General features: G+C 48.6%; 1 pseudogene across 1 annotated transcript; it reads left to right on the forward strand.

Annotated features, from left to right (window-relative positions):
• Positions 1–1,081: 1,081 nt before the first annotated feature.
• Positions 1,082–4,299, forward strand: LOC149333433 (uncharacterized; annotated as a pseudogene). Its single transcript, XR_016285305.1, has 4 exons — positions 1,082–1,341; positions 1,980–2,143; positions 2,976–3,212; positions 3,797–4,299. The product of XR_016285305.1 is annotated as an uncharacterized LOC149333433 (transcript).
• The last annotated feature ends 15,885 nt before the right edge of the window (positions 4,300–20,184 follow it).

Genomic DNA, 20,184 nt, shown 5'->3' on the forward strand with positions numbered 1-20,184 from the left:
TGATGGTGCTTTCATTGAGATAGTCTTTTCTAGATCAGACATTGGAGCCTTGTTGGCGCATTTAATGCAAGCGGCAATGCAGTCGCACTGGCATGATTCGAGTCATCAACAGGACCGCGTCTGTAAGCTTGACGCTGGCTCACGATTACATTTGCCATGTATGGTGGTGCGACGTCATGGGACTTTACTCCACCGGCTGCGGCTTGGCGTTGCCTACACCAAACACTATCTTCACAAGATCGGCATTGAAAGTAACCCAAATTGCGCACAGTGCCACACTCCAGAGACTATTGGACACCTTCTTTGCGAGTGCCCGAACTATACTGCTGAAAGAAGAACATTGGAGGCGACCGTGAAACAACTGGACTCTCGCCCTCTCTCTGAGGAAACTCTTCTGGGCGCCAGGATGAGACGTTCTGATTGGTGGCGTGTGATAAAGGCCCTGCTCAACTTTTTGTGTGAAACAGGCCTGGATACTCGTCTGTGACCGCCTGTGCACAACCTACATGCTTAATGACATGTGTCGGTGTTTGTGTTGCAGACACCAGTTTTATGAGGTTTATGTGCGTCTACTAACCGCGATGCGAGTGCCAGCCAGTGTGGTGTGTGTGTGTGTGTGTAGACATCACCCGAGAAACTCATTGTATTATGCCATCATTAGCCTTCATTCGCACTTTCCTTTTCCTCCTCTTCCCTTTCCCCTGTGTGGAGTAGCAGGCCAGGGCCATGTTACCACCGGCCGACCTCTCCACCTTTCCCTCATTAAAATTCCTTTCTCTCATAAACTCTATCTCTGCGAACATAATCCCCGGCGTCCCAGATTTTCCAAATACCTGTGTCCGTTTCCTTGCGGAACTCAAAACCAGAACTGGAAGTAAACGCGGCGTGAACAAAATACAAAAGTGACAAAAACAGGAAAGTTCGAGCCTTAGAAAGATGCACGACTTTATAACAGTATTTTATTTTATTGTAGATATTATGCATACTACACATGCTCCAGTTTTTTAGAGCGTTGCTAGTGACGGTGGTCACGTGGTTTTTACGTTTGTGCGCGGGGGTTTTGTCTGCGCGGCACGGTGAAGTGTCACACGTCGCCATGGCTTCCGCGTTGCATGGCGTGATCATTGGCGACTGCCAAGTTAAATTTCTCAACCATACACGACTCTACGTACCGTCTAACGTGCGCATATGCACGTTCAGTTTCGGCGGCACCGGCGCACTGAGCTCCGTGGACGTAACAGGAGGATGCCTTTGAAGCAGCTAAACTTCCTTGGAATTTATGTCGGCGGTAACGACCTCTGTACTCAATGGTCGGCGGAGGACATAGCCGATGATATAAAGGTATGTGATCATGAGGAGCTGCGACTGTTGTGAGCAGCGGCTACGCGTGCGAAATGTGGTTTTCGCGGCAGTGAGCACGTGCTTCGCGCATAACAAACTGTGCGACAGATGTCACGATTATAGCTCGCTTTCCTTGCTTTATTCCTTGGATTGGTATTAGAAAAGCCACTACCACAAGAAGTATCCGGCATTGGCGTGTGAAGCCTCGGTTTGAAGGAGGCAAAGGCGCAGAAAAATTGCCCCCTCAACTTCCAAGGGAGGAGAGAGGGAATAGAAAGAAAGGGTGGGTGGCTGATGGCGAAAGGGACACCGGGTTCGCGAATCATAAGAGAGCACTGGGGAGGGTCTACGTTACACTTTGATTCCTTAATGCATAGTCTTCCGCATGAACCGTCTCTGGCGATTTTCTTTTGCTGCACATTAGATTTCCTCTATGTGCACATGTCTGCACGGTGCTTACAACGTGTGCCAGAATTGCATGTAAGCTAGGAGACTTCTTGTTTCATCGTGCAGTATAGACAGAGAAGTTTTATGGGTATATTGCTGTCCTGTCTGCGACAGTAGCATACTTAGCCACTTTCCCCTCACATTGCTGTTTGTATGCCACATGAATTATGCTGCTTGTTTCTTTCATGCAGAAGCTGGCGCAGCACGCAGCCTATGTAGCCAGGAAGATATTCCTATTTAGGCTACCACCACGGCTGTCGGAGACAGAGGTGCAGAGGAAAGGGGGAGAAGGCTTGACACTATAATAATCAGAAGCCTCTCACCCTGAGAGGATGTGGCGCTAGTGGGCGTGCAGGTAAAAATTCCGCAGGCAGAGAGTCTTGCGCGTGAGCAGTGCAGTTGCAATGAAACGATCGGGCAACTACAGTGTAACTACCATTGTTTTGAGCGATAGTGCGCCTTCCCGGCTGGTACTCTCCGCCTCTTGCACTCCCGTTTTCTAACAGAATCCAATATTCTACGGCTTTGGGCAAAATCTACTTCACAAATTAAAGCGGTGAAAGCGGTCCTGAGGTTCTTAAAGCTCTCGGGGTTGTGTTTTCGTATACAAGCTTTAAGCTTTCAGTGTGTGCCCTCTGTTCCCTTGTCATACTGGTCCATGGACACTTGAAAAACTCATTTCGTTGCCGCTATTATTTCTTTTCCCCCCTTTGTTCCCACACCCACATGTAGGGTAGCCTGCTGGGCATCGTCTGGTTAACCTCCCTGCCTTTCCGTCCTTCTGTTTCTCTCTCTCTGATTTAAGCTTGTACTACGTTGTGTTACACCATAAATGACTAGTACGACTCCATGGACTTCCTGTTTCATCAATGCAAGCAAAAGTATACACTGTGAAGAGAACAAAGTTGTATATAACTTGCAATACCACCTTGGCGTGGTCATGAAGTGGTAAATGTACCGGGAAGGCACTGCATCCACATTGGCCCTCTAACCTGGAATGCTGAAGTGATTGCGTTTGAAATATACTTTATATGGCGCGTGTCCTGTGTCTTATTTTTCTTTGTGCCTTGTATACTTTGCGGGCACATATTTCCATCATGAGGTATATTTTGGTTGTTTGCACATTTCCACTGTATAACATTATGGGAGATGTTGATGTAGTGTCCATATCATTCGTGCATTTGCAGGGGCTGTTTGTTGCAACGGGACAGGAAAAACATGCCCTGTACGCAGAAGATGGCTACCATGTCTCCCGAGGCTGCGGGGTGAAGGCCCTGGCAAAAGCGGTGTCATTAGCCCTGAGAATGACATTGAGGCACCACTTCAATTTCACGCTGCCACATCGTCGCCACCGGCAGGTGTGGAAGGTATTGCAGGGCGCAGGGCCATTCCAACGGCCAGTGTCGCCAGTTCATGGCATGAAGGTAAGATAGAGGCACTGAAGATGCAATGTTTGTCTCTCATAAAAGGTCTTTTTTTTTTTCTGTGTAGTGAGAAATTGGAAACAGGGAAATTTCATTGCTGTGATAATTGCTGCAGTGGAGGACAAAAAACAACTGACGAAGAGTGGCAATTTGGGTTAGTTGGTTCATCACAGAAAACTAAAGCAGTGCAGTTCTTTCTCTGTTGTCGTTTTGTTTGCCCTGCTTTGGTTTTCCATAAAAACCTTACTTCTATTTTAAACAAAATTTCATTCTTTCTTCATCCCTTAAGCATGCTTATGCACACTATACAAGGCATTGCTTCAGTTGACATGGCATGGGCTGATGAAGCCTCATTATGCATCATATTTTCAATTCAGTGGTGGTGAAAATTTCATACTTGCTTCATCCCTCAAGCATGCTTATGCACTGTACAAGGCATTGCTTCAGTTGACATGGCATGGGCTGACGAAGTCTCATTATGCATCATCTTTTCAATGCAGTGGAGGGCTTTCACTAGGAAATTGCATTTGACTGAAGCCTGCGTTGCACTACTTGCACTAATGCTGTCCTGTATCGTTCTGCAGGTCAGAACGTGCAGTGCAAGATAGCCCGGCATTGGCGGACCATCTTCATCATCATTAGCCTGACTACTCCCACTGCAGGGCAAAGGCCTCTCCCATGTCTCTCCAATTAACCATCTCTTACGCCGATTGCGGCCACGGTATACACGAAAATTTCCAAATCTTATCGGCCCATCTAACTTTCTGCCGCCCCCTGCTACGCTTGCCTTCCCTTGGAATCCACTCCGCACTGCTGCCAACCTCCAGAGCCGCTTCTCTCTCAATTTGCAACAAAAAATTCCCTAGATTTCCCTAAATACAAAGAATAGTAGTCAATTATTAAACAATGTATATTTATGCGTACTTCAGTAGCAAGTTTTATCATGCATCTACACTATTACCAGACGTTGGTAAGCAAATTAGTTGTAAATTTGAAATGAATGATCTGAAATGAGGAACTTCAAAATGAAGCTAGAAGATAAACCGTAGCGCTCCTCGGTAATTAGAAATAAACGCTCTATATCGTGTGTGTGTGTGTGTGTGTGTGTGTGTGTGTGTGTGTGTGCGTGTGCGTGTGTGTGTGTGTGTGTGACTTCACTGTACACAAGGCTTTCTTACTGAACAACAGCAGCGGTCGGGCCGACCCGTTACCGTGCTGTTGCCAGCAGCCTCGCGGATACAAACTTCGTTGCCTTCATGCTTGGCAGCCAACGCAGGCCCGACTACTTTTCTTGGTTAACTCGCCAACTAAATTAGTTGCCAAACATTTATGAATTCTGTCTTTCCAAATCTTTTGAACGCGTTCTCAATAATAGGTTCATGTTTATTCTTGAATCCCTTTACCTTCTTGATATCCTCCAATGTGGCTTTAAAAAAAGCATGCACCACAGTTGACCATCTCGTCCGCCAATAAAACGCATTCCGAGTGGTGTTTGTACTCCGGTAGCACTGCCTTGCTGTGTTTTTCGATATGGAGGAGGCATATGACACAACGTGGAGGCTCGGGATTCTCCGTGACGTGCACAGCTTGGCATCCGCTGGAGCCCGCTAAAATGTTCGAGCGACTTTGTGTCCCATCGTTAATTGCAAGTTCTTCTGTGTGCGAATAATTGCACTCAGGAGAGTGGTGCGCCTCAGGGATGCATTTTAAGTACTACATTGTCATAGTAAAAATTAATTCATCAGGCAACATAATTCCACCGTCCTTCATCTACACAGTCTACGCCGATGACCATCAAATTGCATGCACATCCTCTAGAATGTGACCTTGTGAAATAGAAATACAACTCACAATAAACAGTTAGCAATTTGGGCAAACAGAATGGGTTTAGTTTTTTGCCGCGAGAAAGAGTTGCTGTTGTTTTATCGCTCCAAAGGGGGCTGCATATTCATCCCACCCTCCTCTTCAATGGAACCGTGCTTCGAGTAAAGCAAGAACATAAATGTTTAGTCCTAACCTTTGACAAAGCTCACGTTCCTAAACGGCATAAACACTCTAAAAAAGAAAACATCTGTAATCTCTGATTATAGTCTAATACTGTCAAGAAAAGGCTGGGAGTACGTTAGGATGTGCCTATCGTGCCGCTCAGCAGTGCGCTCTTCCGTAGATTATGGATGCATTTTATGTGTCTCTGGAGGTCATTGTACCTTAAATGGCTGTATCCAGCACAAATCCTTGATTTTCGCTTCTAAACTAGGCCGTACAGAACATCCCCCGTAAATAGCCTAAACGTTGAAGGAAATAAGCAGCCCCTCACCAGCAGGAGAAAATACCCCCCCGGTGCGTATATGCAGTAAATAAGGCCGCTGATAAAACATCCGAGTTCCCCCTAGTCACGAATCTTTCGTTTCCTCTCTTCTCTCTGATGTTGACGTGGAGTGGTAGAGGGCGGGTCTCGTGAGTGATCCCGGTGACGTACTTCCCTACTGGTGAGATCAGACAGGTGTACAGGTCTTCGGATGATAAGGCACTTGAAAGGCTTCCCGCAAGAAATTGTTTAATACAGATATATTCACAACTGATTTTTTTTTCTTTTTTTTATTCGAGCTGTTTGCCATTAGGCATAATGAAAAAGGAAAGAAAGTTATAAAAAGGAGTGCAAACAAGCCTCGCTTAAAAAGCGGCAAAAGTTCGTGATATAGCGATTATCTAGAGTCCACTTGGTATAGTCGTCTGCAACGTCCCATCGCAGGCCAACCTTTCTTAGTAAACGTCGTCTCACGGAAGCTGTAGCCGGGCAAGTCCACAGCAAGTGTTTTCATCACACTGGTCGGGCGCAGCACCACAATGGGGACACTTGTCTGTCACTTCGTAACGTTTGTCACGCCACCGATGACGCACAGAAGGAGTCAGAGCCGCTCCTGCCCGAATCCGGCGCACAGATACCTCCTCCTCCCGAGTGAGACTTCGGGGGAGAGGGTACGAACACGGAGGAATTAGAGCGCGTGTTCGCTGACGCAAAGACTGTTTCTCGGAAACATGGGACAGGAACGGATCTGAGGGAAGAGGGGAAGGTGGCGGGATATCGGATGTGTCAAGGTGTGTCATTGCATCCACATGAATATTATGCGGATCCTGGGCATGCCCGCGAATCCAGTGTATACGCACAGGACAGGGGTATTTTGTGCAAAGTTGGTGAATGGATTGTGGAACTTGGAATGTGCGCCGGACAGCCTTAAGCTGCTTAAGGGCGGCAAGGGAGTCGGTGTAAATGTGTACAATATCGAAAATAGGTACGAGTGGAAGGGAAGCAATGGCATTGTGTATCGCCTGAAGCTCCAAGGCCAGGGGGGAGCAAGTATCCGTGCTATATGTAGCGCGGGAGTTGAGATGAGGATGTGAGGGACTGTAAACAACTGATTTACATATGCCGAAAAAATTTCGGCCTCTCCGCTTGAATAAAAGTAAAACTTCAATCTTCCACGACTCCAGACCACCGCTGGCCACCACACGGCCAACCCGTCCGGCCACCGCTCGAGTAACTCGCGTCTCCAACTCTACGCTCTCGGCTCTGGGACCACCACCGGCCACACACGATCGATCTGTCCGGCTGTCACACACCCAACCTCGGCGCTCTCCTTCGCGCGCACCCATCTCGTCACATTCGCGCCAAAACCTCTATCCTCAGCCAATATACAATCCTCCCGCCAAAACTTACTTTTTAGCCAATAGATGACTTTCCCGCCATCGTTTAGACGAAAGATGTCACAACGCAAAAGACAAGTACACAATATAAAACACACGCCTCGCTGTAAGCCGCCATGGCTTACTAGAGGATACTACAACGAGAACAAACAAACAATTTAAAACACACGCGCCACTGTTAGCCGCTCTGGCTAGCTATCAAGAGCGAAAACAAGCACAGCGCCATTCCATCCGAGCCGTCCTGTCGCCGTCTCGTGTTTCGAACCCACTTCCGAGAAGAAACCATTCCCCACTCGCTGGGGCCGAGAAGCACGACACTTGCACGCGGTGCCGTTTTCGCCCCTTCCCTTTTTGTCGCCGCATTCCCCTGCTCCCCTGCTCCCCTTAGGCAGCACTCCTCACACTGTTTACCACGACGCACGCTAGTTGCGGCGTGACACCCCTAGTAACTAAATACCCATCTAGAACACTCTTTACCAACAAACCTCAAGGTGTGAGACTACTCCTCCTCCGCTTTAAAGGAAAATGCCAGGAAACAAACATGCTACACGCACTTGCCGATGTTGCCCGGAGATCCGACCCGTTGCCACCTTGGTGCACGCTTCCTGATGTATGCGATTTCGCACTGACACATATTCTCAAAACACAAGCCCCACAGGAACATATACAGTAAGTCTTTTTGCAGTATGTGAAAACTAAGATAATTACACCGATTTCTGCAGATTATGTTCTATATTAGCACTCGATTATACATACGGATTGGGAGAAAGTAGTCGGGCTACCTAAGTGCGCTTCAATTGCTGCAGCAGAATGCTTCGCCATTGCTGTAGCAGTAGAACAAATACTGAAGAAAAACATACAGAACAGACTTATCTAGACTGACTCCCTCAGTGCAATTACAGCAATAAACCCGAGAAACGCAGTTGGGCCCATAATAGGAAACATAATACATAATTTGACAAAAGCTGATACACAAGGACGTACAATAAAGATTTGCTCGGTTCCTAGTCATGTGGCAATCAGCGGAAACGAGAGCGCTGACGCATGTGTCGCACTTGCCCTTAAAGGTAAACAAGTAAACATGCCACAAAAAGACTGCATAAAATTTGTCCCAAATAAACGGGAAGCAAAATGGAAGGCTTCATGGGACAATGAAGCTGACAATAAGCTGCACTTTGTAAAACCCGTAGAAAACTTGCAGGTGGACGGAACGATTTCTAGAAGTAATTCTATGTCGTCTCCGCATTGGACATACAAACATGTCGTCTCCGCATTGGACATACAAACATTACAGATCATTTCTTACTGCGAAAGAAGACAACTCTCTTTGTGAAAGATGTAGAGACGACCTCACAATAAAAAATTTTTATTCTCTTATTCAGAACATGGCAAACTAAGTGAGAAGCACTTTAGTAACGTTTATAATAAATTCAGTCCTTTATACCCAGTCGTACTCTGAGGTGAAAATGCATTTGCTAGCACGTCTTGTCTTTTAAGCATCGTAAAAAGAGCAAGTGTTCTTGAAAAACTGCAAATCTTGATCTTGAACTCATTTCTGAGAAGAAGGCTGTGATAATTGTTTGATTGAATGAGAACCTCGGGAGCCTTGAAGAGCCAAGGACAGTCGCTGAGATTGCCCGGCCTCCTTTAAAGCTTTTTTTCACATGTTCACGTATTAGGAAAAATTTCTAGAAAGAAAATTCACGTTTATCTTGAGCTTGGCGCTTGATAGCCTTAGCAGCTCATGTGCCATTAAACCCAACTCATTTGTGAATGTGACGTTGGTAATGGGCCTAAAAGCTAGAGATGTGTGGTTGCACCGGAAGATGTGTGTTGGGAGAGGAGGGTGTTTGTGACTGATAGGTGAAGCAGAGGTTGGCCAATTGTAATTCCGAAAAGGGCTTTTTTTTCAAAACAGCATAATTACAAGAGTAGGAAATATCGTCCGCCATCACGTCGGGCCACCTGGAATATCGAGCTTCAGTTTACTACCTAGGACATACCGAAACTCAGTATGCCACCTCTGGTATAATGAACTTCTGTCTGCTGACGTGAAATATACCGAACCTCGGTTTATCACCTCGGATGTAGCAAACATTAGCGTGCAAACCTCGCAGATAACGGAGCTAGCTATACCACATGAAAAAAAGGACACTACGCTGAGTATGTGGTAGAATGAAGCGATACGCTGTGTTGCAAAAATTAAAATTGAGACAAGAAACGAAAGTTAATAAATGTATACGCGAACTTTATTCATCAACAACAGAATCAATAGTTACGTAAAAGTCTAACGCAATCAAACTTTCCACCGACGATCGTCTTACAGTTTTTCTTCACTGCTTCCCACCTTTCGAAGCATGTTGGAGGTGTTATAGACTTATTGTTTGAAGTGGAGCTACTTTTGCTTGACATCTCGGCGTTGACGAGAACAGTCGGATTCGTTTACCGCGTCCGTGAAAGCAACATCGGCGACACGGGCCTCTTTCGCCAGAAAGTCTGCGTCTTCGTTTCCCCTAATCCCTACGTGGGACGGAATCCAATGGATGGAGATCTGGTAGCCCATGACTCTTAACGCGGTTAGTTTATAGGCAAGGCTGATCTCTCCTTGGGCAGCTATGTTTAAATTTTGGAGCCTGCGAAGTGCCGGCTGGCAGTCACAGAGAATTGCGATGGGCTTCTCTGTGCTTACGTAATCTAGTATAACATCAGCGGCAAGATGAAGCCCAGCAATCTCGGCCACCGTAGAGTTGGCGGGGAAACGTAGACGGCGCTGTCTGGCGAGTCCTCGCGACGGGATAACGCATGCTGCCGCACCTGATCCCGATTTACCGGAGCCATCCGTAAATACGTGTAGGTGATCCCGAAGCTCGTTTTTAAGGAGAGAATCAACAATGTTCTTCTGGACAGGTAGCGGTGCGCGGCTTTTTGAGACCCCTTTCAATTTGGCATAAATACATAAAGGAGTTCCTGTGACGTTTTCTCGGCCCTTTACATTGCTTCCCGTGTTTCCAACCATTTTCCGCGCTAATGTTTGTCGCGATTATCAACTACGAATGGCTCTCCCTTTTTGTATAGTAAAAAAAAGTTTCGGCGTAACTTTTTTGACAAAAATCTTTGGCAATATAATCCAGTTTTTTGTACGTTCGTGACACCTGGTTGCGCGCTCCGGTTTTGTTTATTGTTTTCTGGTTCAAACAGGCGTATCCGAAACAAACGCGAATATCGTAACGTTCACACTGAGATACTGACAAGACCACTGTGTTCCGAGATACGGCGTGTCGCGTGTGGCTCGTACGAACGGCTCACCCTCTTTGTATAGTAATATTTTCGGTGAAACTACAGCGCAAGAATCTCTGGGCACTCAATTTGAATTGCGCACTGCTGTGCGATGATGTTCTTTTTGCCTCCGTCGCACCTTCTCGCACGCTTCCTTTTTGCTTATTGTTTTATGGTCCAAACAGATTCGGACAAAACGCGAATATCGCAACGTTCACAATGAGAGAACGACAAGACGACTGTATTCCGGGATGAGTTACGTGGGACGCGTGTGGCTCGTACGAATGGCTCACCGTTTTTGTATAGTAAAATTTTCGGTGAAACTTCAGGGCAAGGATCTCTGGGCGCTCAACATGTAAGGGTACTCCTTTACGATGACGTTTTTTTCTACCTCGGTCGCACCTTTTCGCACGTTCCGTTTTTTTTATTGTTTTAGAGTGCAAAAAGATGTACCCGCACAAGACTCGGATATCCTAATGCTCACCATTAGAGACGGACAAGACCACTCTTATCGCAGATACGGAGTGTTGCGTGTAACTCGTACGAACGGCTCACCCTTTTTGTATAGTAATATTTTCGATGAAACTACAGCGCAAGAATCTCTGGGCACTCAATTTGAATTGCGCACTCCTGTGCGATGATGTTCTTTCTGCCTCCGTCGCACCTTCTCGCATGCTTCCTTTTTGCTTATTGTTTTATGGTCCAAACAGATTCGCACCAAACGCGAATATCGCAACGTTCACAATGAGAGGACGACAAGACGACTGTATTCCGGGATGAGTTACGTGTGACGCGTGTGGCTCGTACGAACGGCTCACCGTTTTTGTATAGTAAAATTTTCAGTGAAACTTCAGGGCAAGGATCTTTGGGCGCTCAATATGTATAGCGTACTCCTTTACGATGACGTTTTTTTCTACCTCGGTCGCACCTTGTCGCACGTTCCCTCTTTGTTTATTGTTTTCGAGTGCAAAAAGATGTACCCGCACACGACGCGGATATCCTAATGCTCACAATTAGAGACGGACAAGACCACTCTTATTGGAGATACGGAGTGTTGCGTGTAACTCGTACGAACGGCTCACCCTTTTTGTATAGTAAAATTTTCGGTGAAACTTCAGGGCAAGGATCTCAGGGCGCTCAATATGTATAAGGTACTCCTTTACGATGACGTTTTTTCTACCTTGGTCGCACCTTGTCGCACGTTCCCTTTTTGTTTATTGTTTTAGAGTGGAAAAAGATGTACCCGCACAAGACGCGGATATCCCAATGCTCACAATTAGAGACGGACAAGACCACTCTTATCGGAGATACGGAGTGTTGCGTGTGGCTCGTACGAACGGCTCACCATTTCTGTATAGTAAAATTTTCGGTGAAACTTCAGGGCAAGGATCTCAGGGCGCTCAATATGTATAAGGTACTCCTTTACGATGACGTTTTTTTCTACCTTGGTCGCACCTTGTCGCACGTTCCCTTTTTGTTTATTGTTTTAGAGTGCAAAAAGATGTACCCGCACAAGACGCGGATATCCTAATGCTCACAATTAGAGACGGACAAGACCACTCCTATCGGAGATACGGAGTGTTGCGTGTGGCTCGTACGAATGGCTCACCCTTTTTGTGATGAGGATTGCTGGTCACTGGCCAAAGTGAATAAAGATGGAGATGGAGTCAATAAAGATTGGGTCAATAAAGTTTCGATCTTTATTGACTTTGGCCAGTGACCAGCAATCCTCATCACCATGATTCCTGACCGGACGGTATGCCGTCAAACCCTCGACTCTTTTTGTATAGTAAAATTTTCAGTGAAACTTCAGGGCAAGGATCTCTGGAAAAAGATGTACCCGCACAAGACGTGGATATCCAAACGCTCACAATTAGAGACGGAAAAGACCACTGTGTTCCGAGATACGGTGTGTCGCGTGTGGCTCGTACGAACGGCTCAGTCTTTTTGTATAGTAAAATTTTCGGTGGAACTTCAGATCAGGGTTCGCTGGGTGTCCCATTACGACGACGTTCTTTGTACCTCGGTCGCACCTTGTTGCATGTTCCCTTTTTGGTTATTGTTTTAGCTTGCAAACATGTATCCGCAACAAATGTGAATATCGGAAAGTTCACAATGTGACGCACAGAGGCAATTGTTTCTCTCCGAGATCGTTTGCATGTAGCGCCTATGAACGTCTGTGACTTTTTGTATGGGATTTGGCAGCTCAGCTTCAGCGCAAGGAGCGCTGGATGTTCAGTTTGTGGGGCACACTTTTCCGTGGCGTGTCCCTATTATTTATTCCTCCATCGCAAAATCAGGCTCCACGTATTGTGTGCGTTCCGTAAAATAGAGGGACGGGCTGCAACCGGGAACATGGCGCCGAAGTTGAGTTGTATATGCAAAAATGAAGAATGCTGGAATTTGTAACCGTGCCTTATGGGTGCTGCCCGGCACTCTCTTGATAATACATGCAAGGAGCATCGTCCGACAGCCAGGCGCCATCGCCGAAGCGGCTGCCGACGAAATCCCTCATGATTTGGGAACGACGACACGCTTGGCACGATTACGCTTATCAAGACCCGAACGGCGCGCGATACCAGTGCGCGGCGCCGAATGGTGTGCTAGGACTCCTATATAATAGCAGCGACAAGTAGCCAGACCTCTATGGGTCAGCAAATTGCTGCTAGCGCCATCTCGTGTGGTTTGCAGACACGAGCACACTATCGCTGCTATCACCGGTGCCACCGGAGTCTACACGGAGGAACGGCGCAACCCGGAGTGTCTTCCTGGCTTCTAACGCGAGCGAGTGGCAGTAGTGCGCCCTCACGGAATCACCAGTTTCCATCCTCCATGCCAGTTTCCTTTCGAGCTTTCAGTTTCAGTGGATCGCTAATGTCCTTGGAGGGTGGCCGCGTCCCCTCGTCACTCCTACGGCCTCAGGCGCTCCGCCCGCCCCTGTGTTTTTCGTGCCCGCGCACGCCTTCATGCCTGCCTTGGATTACCTCTGAGGAATGCGGACCTTCGGCGCTGCCCAACCTGGGGACATGCTGCACCTGCCGACACCTTCTTATCCTTCGGCCGTTCCTGCGTCCTTCTGCTCGCTCCTAGCAGTATTTGTAAGCATGCCCTCTCGGCGCGCGGCTTCCTCGCACCTCTCGAAATAGGAAGTCTCTTCGCACATCGGTCGCTTGGGAGGTGTCGTCCTCAACCTCAATTCAACTTCCTCAACCGCTGGCCTTCTTCGATATGCCCTTCTCTGATAGCCCGCTGGCTGACAGAGAATTCACCCCTGACAGGAAAGGGCACCGTGATCACGTGGCCTGGTGGCCACCGCAAGCTGCGCCGGCAATCACGGCGGCAAGCGGCCACGGATAACGGAGGACAGATGCTCGCGCAGCTTCGCGTTCTGCTTCGTCTCATTGCTACGAACGCGTTCGGAGAAATAGGCTCCTTGGGATTGAGAACAACGTCGTGAAATAATTGAGTCCTGTCGTAGACCTCAGATCGGAGAGCTCATCGCTCTTGTGTCCGTACGCATCGGCGACGACAAGACAAGCGTGCGCCTTCGGTGTGGTGTGTGCTGTGTGAGCTTGAAGAAATAATCAAAAGCATGTGATGAGCAATCGCAGTCTAACGGCTTTCAGTCGACACCATATTGCAAGGAAAAATTGCCAGTGTGGTGCTCACCAAACGACACGAAATACTCTCGGATTATTGTGTGTTTGTTTACTACGCATTAAGTATGGCTGGTATGAACGCAGACGATCGACCTTGCATGGTGATTCACTCTGCCGTGGTCGTTGCGATATGGGCGTACACTTAGGCATATATTAGTGATATGACTGATGCTATTTTAGTGCAGGGCCTCATACCAGGCAGATGGAATGAGAATATGGGCGCCTCATGAAAGCGAAGTCACCTCTTCGTTCGGCTTCTAGCCACAGAACTTTGTGGCAATATGAATAAAGAAAAACCTCCATAGTGCTAAAAAATGGGAGCACCCAGAATAATGGGTTTAATAGGTTTAATAGGAATTTAATAGGTTTTTGGAAGCATGTGAGTTACCCTTAGAATGAAAAGCGGCGAACGTTGTGCCAATGCATAAGCGGGTGGTCGCTGCCTTGTCTCGAATTATAGACCGATTCCCCTTACCTATGTGAGCTGCAAAACTTTACAACACATCATCAAGTCCAATGCAGTCCATCACTTTCAGGCTAACATTTCTTTTCTCAATACTCAACATGATTGCAGGGCATATAGCCACCCAGCTCTTAGAATTCTCTAACGAAATATTTCTACATATTCTGGCATGCAAGTCGGCTGTGTTTTATTAGATTCCAGAAAAAAATGCTGTTGATACCGTACTTGACACTCTTCTGACTTTGATTCTCAAATGAAATTAATAATATTTAACCGATCGCTCCCAGAAAATTTTAATCAACGGCCATCACGGCTGGTGCACTTCAATGATCGTTATGCCGCCGGAGTTGCTAAGTGGTCGTGACACTCGGCTGCTGACCCGGAAGACGCGGGTTCGATTCCGGCCACGGTGGATGAATTTCGATGGAGGCGAAATTCTAGAAGCCCGTGTACTGTGCGATGTCAGTTCACGTTACAGAACACTAAGAGGACGTAATTTCCGGATCCGTTCACTACGGCGTCCCTCATAGCTTGATTTCCATAAACCATAAGCCAAATCAAGGCTCAGTTCCCGGACCACTACTCTGTCAAATCTGCATAAATGACATAGGCACTAACGTCAGATCACAAAGAAGATGATTGCGTCACATGCAAGAATAGATCTACACAGATAGATGGAGATCAGTATGTCAACTGTAATGAAGCTAAGTTTATCATCTCGGATGTAATGAACATTAGCGCATAAACGTCGCAGATAACGGTCCTAACTATACCGCCTAGAAAAAAGGAGAATCAGTGGGTATGTGATCGATTGAATTGTGATACACCCTGTTGTAAAAATGAAAATAAAGACAAGAAACGAATGTTAGCAAATGTATATGCAAACTTTATTCGTCAACAACAGAATCAACAGCGACGTAAAATACTAACGCATTCAAACTTTCCACCGATGATCGCATAGCAGTTTTTTTCTACTCCTTCCCACGTTTCGAAGCAAGTTGGAGGCGTCATGGTTTGGAGTGGAGATGCTTTTGCTCGACATCGCGGCTTTGACGAGAACAGTCGGATTCGTTTACGGCGTGAGTGAACGGAAATTTAGCGGTACGGGCCTCCTTGGCCAGAAAGTCTGCTTCTTCGTTTCCCCTAATTCCCACGTGGGACGGAATCCAATGGATGGAGATCTGGTAGCCCATGACTCTTAACGCGTCCAGTTTAAGGCAAGGCTGATCTCTCCTTGGGTAGCCATCTGTATATTTTGGAGCCTACGAAGAGACGGCTGGCAGTCACAGAGAATTGCGATGGGCTTCGCTGTGCTTACGTAATCTAGTATAACATCAGCGGCAAGATGAAGCCCAGCAATCTCTGCCACTGTAGAGTTGGCGGGGAACGGTAGATGGCACTGTCTGGCGAGTCCACGCGAAAGGATTGTGCACGCTGCACCTGCTAAACATGATTTAACGGAGCCATCTGTAAATACGTGTATGTGATCCAGAAGCTCGTTTTTAAGGAGAAACTCTACAATCCTCTTCTGGACAGGAGGCGGAGTGCGGCTCTTGTAGACCCCTTTCAGTTTGTCGTAAACAGGTAATGGAGGGCCTGTGAGGTTTATGCGGACTTTTTCGTTGGTCCTCGTGTTTCGAACCATTTTCTGTGCTAAGGTCTGTCCCCTGTATACACTACGAACGTCTCTCCCTTTTTGTATAGTAGAAGACATTTTCGGCGTAACTGTTCTGAAGAAAAACCCTTTCTAATTGTCGTGTCCGGTCGCTGTGTTGAATGCAGCGAAAGACGCACACGGTACTTTAAGACTTCGTTTATTTAAACCTGAAGAGGGTGCGACCAGCGTCGACCGAGGCAGGAGCCGAACTGGCCGCCCGAAGAAAGGAGGGAGTGGAGAAGCGTCCACGGGAGGGAGTGGCTTCCCAGAACAGGAGGAGGGTGCGGGGGCGCACCGTGGGGGGGGCATCCGGCGACAGCGTGCGACGAGGGGCAAGCGGTCGTTAGGAGGAGGATGCGAGTGGTCGTTAGGAGGAGGATTGAGTGGTCGTTAGGAGGAGGATGCGAACTGTCGTTAGGAGGAGGACGCGGGGGCGCACACACACAAAAGCAATAAGGGGACACAACACTTCCTTCCCCCTTAGAAAGTTGCCTGGTATCGTGCAGGGGGTCGGCGCTCACGCGTGGAGGCGCGCTGGCTTTGTGCGCTCGGGGGAGAAACACTTGTAGGCTGGCTGTTGTTCGCTGTGTCTCCTGGGTCTGTCCTGGGCGAAGTCTCTTCTTCCGGGAAGAGGTGCCAGGCTATGTGGGAAAATGGTGCACGTGTTCTCTCCGCTGGCGGACAGCTCTCAGACGGCGTCGTAAATCTACGCAGCTGGTTGAGATGTCGGCGTGCTACTGTGCCATGTATGTTGACGAGCCAAGAGCGCAGGCCTATGCGTCTGACAATTGTAGCTTCCTCCCAGCGTGGCTTTTTCAGAAACTGTCGGGCGAGGACGCGCTGCCCCTCATTAAGCGTGCCGCAGCGCGGAATTGCTTTTTCTTCCCGGAACGTCTCTGCCTTTGGCTCGGGGAGGATGGCTGTGAGCTGGGTTCGCATTTCACGCTCGAACATCATTTTCGAGGGGGTCTCGCCTGTTGTGCTCTGAACCGTCGTGTGCTGCTTGAAGAGAAAGCGCGCAAGGCGGCGCTGCAGCGAGCCTGTCTGATCTCTTTCAAGGGCGCGTTTTAGCTCGGCTACGTAGCGCTCGGCTTGTCCGTTTGTCGCTGGGTGGTAGGGGGCCGATGTAACTGATGAGATCCCGTTGTCGCGATAAAACTTGAGGATCTCCGCAGACACGAACGGTGTTCCGTTGTCCGACACTACCTTGCGCGGCAGGCCGAACGTTGCAAATAGTGATCGGAGGTTGTCAATGACTGCTGCCGAAGTCGTCTGTCCCATTTGCCTTATCTCAAGCCACTTTGTGTAGGCATCTACGACCACAAGGAAAGTGCAGCCCTCAATTGGTCCTGCAAAATCAATGTGCAGTGTGTGCCATGGTGTGTCTGGCTTTTCCCATTCTGGGACAGGAGCTTTCGGCGGGGCGCTCCGGCTGCTCTGGCAAGGCTTGCATTCTCGCACCACTGTTTCGATGTCGTTGTCAATGCCAGGCCACCACATGTAGCTTCTGGCACACTTTTTCATTGCAACGATGCCCCGATGCCCGGCGTGGATGAGAGACATAGCTTGTGCGCGTAGTTCTCTCGGCATCACAACTCGGGACCCAAATATGATGCAGCCGCGATGGGTGCTCAACTCTGTAGCTCGCCTGCGGTAAGCGTCGAAGTTGTCCCCTTTGAGTTTATGCACGTTGCCTTGTTGAACAGCTGTGTAAACTAGCCGGAGAGCTGCGCACTTCTGCGTAGATGCTGCAACTGTGCCTGCTGTAAGCGGAGGTTCTGGCAGTGCTTCGAACATCAGAACGTCTCCTGGTGGAAATGGTTCGTCAACAGTTGCGTCTAGTGGCAGACGGCTTAGCGCATCGGCGTTTTGATGTTTACTAACCATGTTCTGGCTCGGCGTCTGGTGTATGCCGCATATCATCACGCCTAGTGGAGAAAACCAGTTTCTCCCTAGAAGGCTTGATCCTGTGCCCTTCACAACAAGCAGAGGTAGCGTATGGGTCTGGCCGTTGTAGTTAACCTGCACGTTGGCAGAGCCCAATAGTGGCAGATTCTGTCCTGACCACGTTCGCAGGTGCGTGTCGTCTTGTTGCAGGGCGGGTGCGTCAGATGGCCATGAAGTTCGGAACGTGTCCTCACTGATCAGAGTACAGGCTGCGCCGGAGTCCACCTCGAACTTAATCAGCTGGTGATGTACGCTTACTTCTGTAAAAATCTTCGGTCGCGTGCCGAGATTCATGGTGTTCAGGTCGTACAACACAGATGGTGTTGCTGATGTTGTTCCATGGAGATCAGATAGCGGCGTATTCTCTGAGGCGTTGACGCTGTGATTAGGCTGGGAAGGTGACTTTATCTTGGCAAGTCTCCGTTTCGTAATGCATGCTCTTTCGATATGCCCTCGCTTGTGGCAAAAATTACACGTGGCTGACTGGAATCGACATCCCTGGGGGTTGTGTTGGTCGTCACACCGCCAGCAGCGTTGTGCCTTTTTGACCGATTTTACAACAACAGAAGGCTTGCGCACCTGGTTGCTTGTCTGGTGTACCGGCTCGGTGTTCCGGCGAATCCCTCTCTGCTGGTGACCGGCGCTCTCCGCTCGAACGGCGATGTCGTAAGCTTTGCTGAATGTGAGGTCCTTCTCAGCGAACAGGCGCTGCTGCAGTGACTCGTCACTCAGTCCGCACACAAATCTGTCGCGTAACATCACGTCCAAGGGAAGCATGGTGGTGTTAGCAGAAGAAGCTGCGTCTCCCTCCTGCCCGGTAGCTGTTGTCGACAGCGTTCCAAAATTGCAGTCGGCAGCGAGCTTCTTGAGCGCGGCTACGTAGGCGCTCACAGTTTCTCCTCCCAGTTGATCTCGTCGTTGGAAGCGAGCCCGGCTGTAGACCTCGGATGGCCTTGGGTCGTAGTGCTTTTGCAGCGCTTTTACGATGTCGTCGTAAGACACTGCCGCTGGTGTGCTTGGCTGAATAAGGGCGCAGACAGTATCGTAGGTCTGCTCCCCGCACAGCGTCAGCAGGTTGGCCCTCTTCAAGGCTGGGTCTGTGATGTTGTTAGCTTCAAAGTAGAACTGAAGGCGTCCAACCCACGATGACCACGATGAGCCGTTGAACTCTGGTATCTGATTGGGAAACCCTCGCGTAGCCATGGCTTGTCAATAGCGTTGCGTAGCGCGGGTCGAATCCACTTTCTCGTCGCCACTGTCGTGTCCGGTCGCTGTGTTGAATGCAGCGAAAGACGCACACGGTACTTTAAGACTTCGTTTATTTAAACCTGAAGAGGGTGCGACCAGCGTCGACCGAGGCAGGAGCCGAACTGGCCGCCCGAAGAAAGGAGGGAGTGGAGAAGCGTCCACGGGAGGGAGTGGCTTCCCAGAACAGGAGGAGGGTGCGGGGGCGCACCGTGGGGGGGCATCCGGCGACAGCGTGCGACGAGGGGCAAGCGGTCGTTAGGAGGAGGATGCGAGTGGTCGTTAGGAGGAGGATTGAGTGGTCGTTAGGAGGATGCGAACTGTCGTTAGGAGGAGGACGCGGGGGCGCACACACACAAAAGCAATAAGGGGACACAACACTAATGCAATCCACTTCTTTGTATCTTCATCGCACCTTATCGCACGTTCCTTTTTTGTTTATTGCTTTAGGGTGCAATGAGATGTACCCGCACAAGACGCGAATATCCTAACGCTCACAATTAGAGACGGACAGGACCACTGTGTTCGGAGATACGGTGTGTCGCGTGTGGCTCGTACGAACGGCTCACCCATTGTGTATATTAAAATTTTCGGTGAAACTTCAGGACAAGGATCTCTATGCGCTCAATTTATATTGAGCACTCCTTTACGATGACGTTTCCTCCACCTCGGTCGCACCTTGTCGCACGTTCTCTTTTTGTTTATTGTTTTAGGGTGCAAAGAGGTGTACCCGCACAAGACGCGAATATCCTAACGCTCACAGTTATAGACAGACAAGACCACTGTGTTCGGAGATACGGTGTGTCGCGTGTGGCTCGTACGAACGGCTCACTCTTTTTGTATATTAAAATTTTTGGTGAAACTTCAGGGCAAGGATCTCTGCGCGCTCCATTACGATGACGTTGTTTGTACCTCTGTCGTACCTTGTCGCACGTTCCCTTTTTGTTTATTGTTTTATGGTCCAAACCAATCTGTACCAAACGCGAATATCGTAACCTTCACAATGAGACAGGGATACGA

Source organism: Amblyomma mixtum, chromosome 8 (assembly GCF_055824585.1).
Source record: "Amblyomma mixtum isolate Tamu chromosome 8, ASM5582458v1, whole genome shotgun sequence".
NCBI classification, from domain to species: Eukaryota; Metazoa; Arthropoda; class Arachnida; order Ixodida; family Ixodidae; genus Amblyomma; species Amblyomma mixtum.